Source organism: Thalia democratica, chromosome 3 (assembly GCF_965202585.1).
Source record: "Thalia democratica chromosome 3, ktThaDemo2.hap1.1, whole genome shotgun sequence".
NCBI lineage: Eukaryota > Metazoa > Chordata > Thaliacea > Salpida > Salpidae > Thalia > Thalia democratica.
In genome coordinates this window covers 83,071,240-83,081,727 of record NC_139167.1, presented here as the reverse complement: position 1 = coordinate 83,081,727, position 10,488 = coordinate 83,071,240, and the positions used below count along the sequence as shown (strand labels likewise).

The 10,488-nt window shown below is 25.4% G+C and overlaps 1 pseudogene; it reads left to right on the top strand.

Annotated features, from left to right (window-relative positions):
- The first annotated feature begins 5,962 nt into the window (after positions 1–5,962).
- Positions 5,963–6,667, top strand: LOC145832628 (ubiquitin-conjugating enzyme E2-17 kDa pseudogene; annotated as a pseudogene).
- The last annotated feature ends 3,821 nt before the right edge of the window (positions 6,668–10,488 follow it).

Sequence of the window (10,488 nt, the reverse complement as noted above, 5' to 3'; positions counted from 1 at the left end):
TTCTAGTCTTGTGATTTAAAAAAAAAACTTATTTTTGAGTCAAAAAAGGAGCCTGAAAGTTTGTGAGGAAATTTGATTAACAAGAATTCCAAAAAACCTGCATTTAATCCTGAGTCATTGACAGTTTAAACGAAGTTGTATAATGTTTATCTATCTACCAAAGAAATCTTGTATCCCACTAGTAAGTTGCTAAAAGGCTTAACTTTTAGAACACTTTTAAGCTAGACAAAAATTTTAACTTATAAAAAGAAAAGTATTGAACCAAAATAAAAATATAGATATGATTTTAGTGTACTTTAAACCTACACTATAAGCCATAATAAATAAACAAGAACAATGCTAATCTAACTAATACTGATATCAAATAATACCTAGGGCTACTCTATACAAAATGGTATGACAGATGAATGATATACTATATTAAAAAACAATTGCAAACATCATAAAACAACATCAAGTTAAGAAATAAATTTAAATGAAACACAATATTGTAATTATTAATCAAATCTATAAAAATACACTTTAAAATATATACATTAAATTAAGAACTGTTTACTTCGAATTATAATTAAAAATCAATTATACAGAAATAACATTGTTTCAATTAAACAACTTTAAATTAAATAACCAAAAATGAAAATTTCCTTTTTTGATAAACATGTTAGCAGTAGCAGTGTGGTCTAGAAAGATCTTCTCTCCAACTGCTGAGCATTTATATATGGCTGCAATATACAAATGCAACTTTGCATCAATAAAACATATGACCTTGCAAGCTTTCTCTTAAACGCTTGGATAAACAAGAACCTTTAACTCAAAATTTCTCATTAAATTCAGATAGTATCAAATGTAATTTGTTATTCTGTTTTTTTTCATTTTCTTCCACTTTTGAAAGAGAATATTCAATCTACTTGCCCTCTGTCTTTTTGTTAGTAGACAAACACTACCCTACTTAAGGGTACCTTTAGTCTACTAAAATTACCTAATAAAATTTGCAAACAAAAAATAATAGTACTATAAAAAATAATTAAATAAAACTTATAAGAGTTCGATCAAACACTCTAAGAAAAAATCTTTAAAATTTAAATACATTTTTTATCTCTACAAACTTTAATATTTGGTAAACGGTGTAATACATGGTGTTTCACAGTCGCGTTGTACGACTTAAAAATTAGAACCTTTTGAGCTAACAGTTGACATAAAAATTGTATTAATATATTCAAAAACATTTAACTAGTTATTGTGGTAATAAATTAGTAGCATTTGGATAACTTAAATCACAAGTAGTATACAGAGTGTATTTCTATAAAACAAAGCCAAAATAATGTTTCATAAGTTTAAGTACGTTGATCACATAGAGTTAACTAATAAGAGAAAATGAAGTTTAACTATATGCAAAGATCAAAATACTAATACTTTTCGGCTAAATAGTAGTTTGATTTTTGATTGTTTAAAATTTATTCATAAGTCTAACATGCATAAGGGATTATGCTTTACTTTCGGTGTTCATAACTAATAAGTAAAAATAATATACTACAACTATGAATTACAACACTAAAAGATCAAAACATACAAACGTTATAAAAAAGTAAACTTTAAAAATTTGACAGCATATCATTAAACACAATATAAAAAGTGGTTTTAATAAAAAACTGTTACTACTAAGCTCTAAACTCAAAATAAATCAACATTTAAAATATCATTCTGAAAAATGCTCTATCTTTTATTTAATTTTTACATTGAATTTAATAGTGTTTTATCTCGAAATGCTATCTCCAGTCTTTGTTATGTACAACTAGTATAATGTGTGCGGCTTTATTTTACCATTGGTATGTTATATCATAAAATATTTATAAATCTTATTTAACTGTTTCTATTTTATATATTTTATCAAATTAACTACTAATTCTTTCATTTTTCTTTTTAAATAAATTATTTTTACTTTCCTTCCCCATTACAATCTAACAGTTTAGTTTTATTAATTTCGCACACATGTGTTATTAAAAGAACCATTGCTTTAAAAAATTCATCTATATGGTACTTTTTATTATATTGTATTTAATATTTCTTCTTTGTATGACTACGTCATCTTCTTTTATATTAAACAGATGAGTTTAGATTTATTAATTAGATCTTTATAAATTTGGATTTTGTTAGTTTTTTAATTAGTTTCTATAAAGTTAAGAACTCTAAAATTAATTTATAAGCCAGAATAGTTTTTTCTTTGTACTATTAGCAGTTAAGTTTAACGTTAACTAACTATATTAACGCACAAAAATGTCTTTGAATATGTGTAAAACTGGAAAAAAATTAGCTTTCACATAACATTTTTTTGGTGATAACTTTGAACAAATGTAAATTTCTATAAAAGCTAATGGTTGTATGAAGGTTTGTAATAAGAAGTCAATGGATTTACTATAATTAAAAAGATAAAATTAGAAAATCGAAAGCAATTGTGAAAGAGTAAAATAAAAGGGTTTTAAGTCGTAAATAACTGTCAATATATATAAACGACACGTTAAAAACTAATTTAACTATTTGGTATTTACACTAGAAGTTATATCACGGCTTAAAAATTAAACTTTCGATGTTTGTAAACATTGTGTGTTATAAATAAATATACTAAAATAAATTCTAATTTTTCTAAGAATAATGACAGTATTTTTTTTTATTTGCCTTATGTAAAATAAATTATCTCAAAACCAAAAGTAATAATGCTGAGATTTACTCATTCTAATAACTTACTAACAGTTGTGTTTTAAAGTTATAGTGATAAAACTACTTTCAATTAAACAAGATACTAAGGTATTGAAAAAAAAACTCTAAGAAAATTACAATGTTTAGATAAATATTTTTGATGACTACTAGAACTGTATCATCTGTTGCCTTTTTATTATAGATTATGATGATTTTCCAAACTTGTAACAAGTTATTTTTTTTCGTAATCAAGTGCTTGATGTAAGATGCTAGTAGCAAGTTAAACCCTTAATGTGTTACTAAAAAAAATATATTCTATAAATGTTTTTCATTCATTAAAAGTAACAAACCTGATGTTTATGATTGTTTTATGTAATAAACTCTTAGTTTAAAATTTAATTAAGCTTTAAATTTTAACTAGGAAAAAAAATATTCATATCGCATTATTCATCAGAAAAAAGCACAGGTTTTGACTTTATTGATATTCTAAAGTCATTAATTAGACAATTTGAGATTAAAAGTTTTATTCAACACGGTGTTTCATGCAAATAACTGTAAATTATTTTCTCAAGCCCTCTAAACTACTTTGAACACAGCTAAAAAGTGTGTGTATAAGAAGTACCAGAATAAATTAAATTTCGAACACAATACTTTTAGCTAAAAAGATCGTATTTAAGAAAAAAATTTCATTATAAAATCATGGGGGACATTTTTTTTTAATTTCTGAAAATGAGACAATTTAGTAAATGAGTTTGGGAAACTCTTATTTCAACGGATCGCCTTTTTCAAAATAAACAATTGATTTAATTTAAATGTCTAAAATTTATTTCGAACTTCAGTTTTAAACTATACATTAACTTACTTGTTTAAACTTTTATTAGAGTCCTTTAGCGAAAATCGTAAAGGTGTGTAACAACAAATGTACAATCCGTATCGAAATTTATCTAAAACGAATTTGATTAAACGAAAATAAAAAATGACATGTTTCTAAAATAAAAAAAGCGATTTTGGTTAGGTGACTAACTACGTAGGCATCGTTTTAAAATTTATTAGATTAAAGCTACGAACATATATTATAAATTGTTTTGCTATTAAACCGAAAAGTAAGTTCTTTTTTATACTTTAGTCGAGAAACAAAATATTTTTTTTAATTTATATACATTAATACAATAAAAATATTTATGCTTGCTATACTCCGAGGAAAAAATACTTTTATTGATGTGTATGTGTGTTTTTCATATGGTAATGGGTTTATGTTTAAAAAATTCTAATTTTTTACTGAGTATTGGTATCAGTTTTTAGCGTAACTTTTATTTTGTAATTTAACCACGTAATAGACAAATAAAAATAAATTAAATTTTTTAAGGTTGGTTTTTTCAAATAAGAGTTTTTTAGTAGTTATTCAACATTGAGTTTAAGTTGTGTTGCAAATTCTTGTTATTTGTGGGTTAATTTTGAGAATTCGGTTTCTTGTTTTACTGGAGGTAGTTTTGTCGAGGTTTGCTATTTATTGTTGTATTGTGTGTCGCTATACAATTTTTTAGCTGTTTCTGGTAAATTGCATTTCCTGCCATACATTCTCCTCCTTCCAGGAGGCACGTTTGTTCCTTTCTGTAGTTACTTGATTCATTTTTAGTTATTTTATTGCTTTTTTCTGTTTTTTTGTTGTTGTTTTCTCTTATTGTTTTAATGTTTGTCATTAATTTATATAAATTTTTTTTAGATATTTTTTTAATTTTCTATTATCTCGTAAGTGTTTATTTATTTTTTTTTAGAAACTTTTTACCTATGTTTTTTTTGACAGATTTGCAATTTTGGGAATTGAACCAAATATTTTTTTTAAATATTTTAAGCTTAATTTAGGGTTCTTCTGTTTAGTTAATTTCGTAGTTGTATCCATTCATCTTAAAAGAATCATTATAGTGTTTTTTATAATGTTGAAAATGTTTATTTTACTTGAATTTTTAGAAAGTCTGGCCTCTATTATTTTTGGAATTTGGTTGAATATGGTTAGTGGGTGGTTTGATTTTAAATTTATTTTTTTTGTTGTTGTCTTTTCTGTATGGGGAGAATGTATGGTTCAGTAGGTTGTAGTTTAGATCTAAGTATTCAATCTTCAAAAAGTTTCTTTCTATAATTGAATTTATGCCTATGCTTTTAGTAAATTTTAGATTTTTTTTCTTAACCTTTTATATTTCTACATTGCTTAGTTTCGTTTCTACAGCTATAAGTCCATCGTCTCTATATAATAATATAAGTTTGGTAATATTTTTCAGCCCCTGTAAAATGTATAGCCCAGTTAACACACATTCTTCTGCCGATATAGATTAAGATAATTATTAATTACATTTAGCTATATTTCAAAGTAAAAATATCTTTTAACTTTAAAAAAAAAGCCGTTAACTCATTTTTTTTCTTTTTTTGACTCATGGTAATGATTAAATTAAGTTTGTTTTAAAGCTATTACTAGTTTTACCGTTTTATACATTGATAAGGTTGAATTTTCGAATATGTAATTTTTTAGTTTTTTGTTTAGACTTACATGCATGAATAAGTTCTAAATAACATTATAGATCAGACTTATTATTATGTGCAGTTTAGTATTTTATTTTACTTGAAGAGGTCGCAATTTTTTTTTCCCGAAACATGATTTTGATTATAAAAATACTTATAATCATTAAGCTTAATAGTCTGTAAACAAAACATAAAAAACAAATAATTGACGCCATACCATTTACATTTATTCGATGTTAAACGTAATAATTAGATAGATCAATGATTACAAAATCAGTTTCAAGTATTTATAATTGTCTGTTTAAAAATTTAACATGTAATCAAACTTTTGAGTTTGAGTTCTAAAAACGTTGGTAGTAGCAAAAGATGTTGTTAATTATTTTAAATTAGTTTTGTTTGTATTTCTTAGTTTTAAAACTTATTTATAATGCCTTAATAGAATTCTAATTAGTTATATAGTGGTGAAGTAGAACTTAAATTTTAAATTTTAACACTAATCTTTTTATGTTATTTTTGTAACTATACTTATTTATAGTATTTAATTTACTTCTCTTATTAATTTGTATAAAATATTTCACTTTCAAATAAAATAATCTGTACCATAAAGTGTATGTTATCTAATTTTAAGTTCCTTTCATTTCTATAACTGTATAGTTTCTTGAAACTAGTTTAAGGAACCTTACTTCAAACTTAAAACAGCCAACTATTTTTTGAGTCATTATAAATAAAACTACATATTTAGTTTTTTAGTAAAATGTCGTTAACACCGTCCAAACTGCACGAGTTATCTGAAACTCAACATTCAGAAAAACCAATCAAACAGAAGAACAATGTGGCAGGATCTACTAATGATAATTCCCAACACAAGCAAACAACTTCGATGATTAGCAACCTCGAAGCGACCTTTGTTCCTGAAAGTCCTGCGGAGGTCGCTGGAACACAAGTCAAATCTGAAAAGCCACCGGAACTCCCAAGACTCGTAACTTGCCAGCAGTTTTTGAATCAAATGAACGGAAAAGAGTTGCTCAGCGACAATGACGTCGCAGCAAGGAGACTCGAGAAGGAGCTTGCCGAAAACCTGGAGAACCCTCCAACGGGGTGCAGCGTCGCTTTGAAGGGCGACAACTTGTTCGAGTGGCAGTGCGTGATAGAAGGACCTCCGGACAGCCCTTTCGAGGGAGGTAAATTTACGCTACGCTTCGTTTTTCCCAAAGATTACCCGTTTAAGCAGCCGAGAGTGACTTTCCTGACCAAAGTTTACCATTGCAACGTGGATAGCAAGGGTAAGATATGCGTTGACGTCCTCGACACAAAGTGGATTTCCGGCTACACGGTCGCCACTTTGCTGCTTTCCATCCGGACTTTTCTCACCGACTGCGACCCTCACCGACCCCTGGTGCCGGAAATAGCGGAACAGTTCCTAAAAAACCGCGAAAAGCACGATGAAGTTTGCAGGTAATGGACAAAGAAGTATGCGTCCTAATTGTTACGTCATATTATTTCTGAAAATGTGATGTTGTTTTTTTTTTTAGTTTGTTGAGTAATGTTATTGAATATGTTTTTTTTCTAAATTAGTTTGAGTTCTAATCTGTAATATTTCCTTTTTTACTTTTTGTGATCAGTTTAGTTACATAAAAGAATAAAGTCTAGTTATTAAAAGCTGTCGATTTTTTAATAAAAGTAAATATTAGGACTTAAATAAAGTAGACTTAAAGCTAATTTTACTAAAGAAAAATTTATTTACTTTGTGGATGTTTAAACAGCAAGCAAAAATTTAACAATAACACTCTGTTTCCTGTCTTTATGTTAAGAAATCTTAAACAAATATAAATCTACCCTGAAGCGTTTTGGTATGTGGCAACTTAGTTGTTAATTTTTCGAACGTCTATTCATTCTTCTCACAATCTTCGCTTCGGTTTTTTTTTTATAAAATTTGAAAGGCTTTGTTTGCTATTTAAAAATCTTACTTATGAGTTTATTTTTTTACGATAAAGTTTTTATATACTGTTAGTCAGGTTTAAAGTTGTATCTAAAAAATGACATAAAGTTGTGCAAACCTCGATATTTATTTTGAAACCGATATGTTTACTTTTGATATTTTGTAGAGATAGTTTGCTTTTCCGTTCTGTAAATGCGAGGTCATCATTACTGTATAAGCCGATCTCGTTGGCGTTATAAATATAATTAAGGCTGTTTAGGACGTATAGTCCTGCAAAGTCGCAGATCCCAACGCCGAAAAAAAGAACCCATCGGATCATCGAATAACGTGTTTTAATCATTTTTAATCTAAATTTTATTGTCATATGCTAAATTTGTTTGCTTGCTGTTTTTATTTGCCTTTAATTTCATTTTTTTACGTATGAAAATATGTGATGAATTTAGAGATTCTCAAAAAAAAGGAAGTTGCATTGTTTAAATTGATACATCTTACATTGTAAAAAAGATTTTTGGTTATTAGATCTAATTCGTCACTAAAAATATCTGTAAAGTTTTTATTAGCCTTAATAAAATTTTGCCAGAAACACCAGCATACACACTTTATTTAATTTCTCTAACCGTCATACTTAAACTTTTTATCTCATACAACTTACTTTAAAATCGTACAACACGAAATAGACTATCATTTAGTAAATCATATCAGTTATCATATCTTTAGTAAAAAAAGTTTAGAATATGGTTTTTCAGAATCAGTTTGAATGCCTCTCAAAATAAAATATATTTTATATAATTTGGTTGTCAATAAAAAAATTATGTTTTTGTGTAACTGTAATAATAATTAGTATTACAATATAAAAATTACTGTCGCGTTCCAAACGACTTCGAAATTTCTCGAAAAGTCAAAATATGTTTTAAGTGAATTATGTTTTAATTTATACAAAAAGTGCAAACTGATGTTTGTGAGAATTATCATTGACGTAAGATATTTACTTACTGTTTGAACATTAATTTAGCTTATAATGTACTTATTTATTTAGAATGGTTTTATGATAAACAAACTAGAATTGCAATTATTGTTAGTTTCTTTTTCAAACTAATTATTAATTCGTTTCTAAGCTTAAATCATTAGGTAACTATATATTGAGTATAATTATTTTATTTCCAACATATGAAAATACAGAAATTAATCTATAATACGATTTTTAGTTTTAAGTTACACACAAATAATAACTGCAGTAAAAAAAATAATATTTCAAGAAGTTCTTGTACATTAATGTTTTATAATTACTAGGCTTACAAAAAAATTTATAACGATTGTATAAAAACTTAAAAATAAATTATTATATTTAGTACATTCCTTTTAAAAGATTTAAATAACATAAATTGTTTGCTATAAACTTATTGTTCTTAGTTTAGATTTATGATCTAATTAAAGTTGTTAAATACTATCGTTTACAAGTACATTTCAACGTAAAATTTAAGCAGGAAGAAGAAAAGTAATGGAATACAAGTTTCACTGCTTTACCATTTAGTTGAATTTCAATTATCATAATAAAAGTCAACCAGAAAGCAAACTAATCTGACACAAGTTTACGTTTTTGAGATATAGTTTTTTGAAATGCGCCATGGTGATTGAAATTATAATTCAATACCTTCCTGATGGAAATCCAGAACCTACTTATTAATATGCTGTTTGTCTAAAAGTTATTTTTTAGATATTTTTATTACTTACAATTGATATTTTATAATGATGTAAAAAAGATACGAGCTTAAACTCTTTAAAAAAACTTACTAACGAAACAAAGTTTGACCTTAATAATAATTTACCTTAAAATAATAAATAAAAAATCTTATTAGTTTCATAACTTAATATTGAACCCAGTATTAAAAGTAATATGAGGAAATTATTAAATAAAATATTTTACAGTAAAGTATATGTAGTTATTTTCATTTTATTCTAATTTTAAAAGTTTTTATTGAAACTTGTAAATATATTTACTTAACATTTATGTTAAACTTAATAACTAGATTTTTTTTTCTCAAAAAGTTATTTGACTTTGTTTCAGTCTCTTAACGAAAAAAAAATAACTCTTCTTAGTTAAATTTAAACTTAATGACTCTACTGAAGCATGTTTAGGCGTTCTTATTAAAGAGTATATACTTGATAATGTCGTACGTTCTAAATATGATAAAGTTTTTATTGTTTAGTAAATTTACTTTTTATGAAAACAATACACGTTTTATACGTAATTTAATGGATTATTATACGTTGAATATTAAACTATATAAATACTATTACATTTCTACAAGAGAAATTAGATCTAGTTACTATACAAGATTAAACTCTTTAAAAATTAAGCTGAATCAGAAAATTGTTCATTTGTTTTGCTTAATCTTAATTTACTATTATATACTGACGTCAATGTTTTGTTCTCGCAAACACCATTTTACTATTTCTATTTATATTTTTACGTATTTTAAAATTAAGTATTTTTCTACATTTTGAAAATATTTTTAAGTCGTACAACGCGACTATAATTCATATTTCTAGTTATCTGTTTAATATTAGACTAATATCAGCGCGTAGATTGCATAAATGAGGCAAGTGTCAAAATATAATACTATTAAGAAATAAAACTTTAATTGATTGGAACTTGCTCAATGCATTAGAGATAACAACTTAAATTGTATATAAAAATACCAAAGTTCTTCTAAAAATCTAAGGCTTTAATCGAAGTGATTTGATTTTATCTACTTTAAATCAAAAACTAACTTATTTAGCAAAAGTGTTTACTTAAAGCTTAAAATAAAAAAGATAAAAAATTTTTGTTAATATTAATTTTTTTTTCAACAAATTTAGAAAGAAAATAATACTTTTTTTTTATATATAGTTTTTATAACTAATTGTGACTAATACTGATTTTAAAAATACTTTGAATTTTTTTTTTGTTACAGTAACACTAATGTTTTAATATTTTTATTACACCATAAACCAAAATATAAACTTGAATTTTCTTTATCCTTTTTTATGATACTGAGATACTGTAAGAAAATTGCTACAGTTTTTTAACTTTAGTTTTAAAGGTGCATATGATCTACGATCTTTAAATATTACATAGCTCATATAAATTAAATTTTTAAGCTTACTTGTAAAGAAATAAAAAAACAAAATTTACATACATGTTTTACTTGATTTCGTTTCAGTATAAACTGTTGTTAAGCAAAAAAAAATCATACTGTTATATTTGACTAAAGTAAATTGTTCAATTTGAACTATTAATATTATAAAAAGTTAGTTTAGTCAGTTGATAAGGAAATCTTGTAAGACTATCAGGATTAATT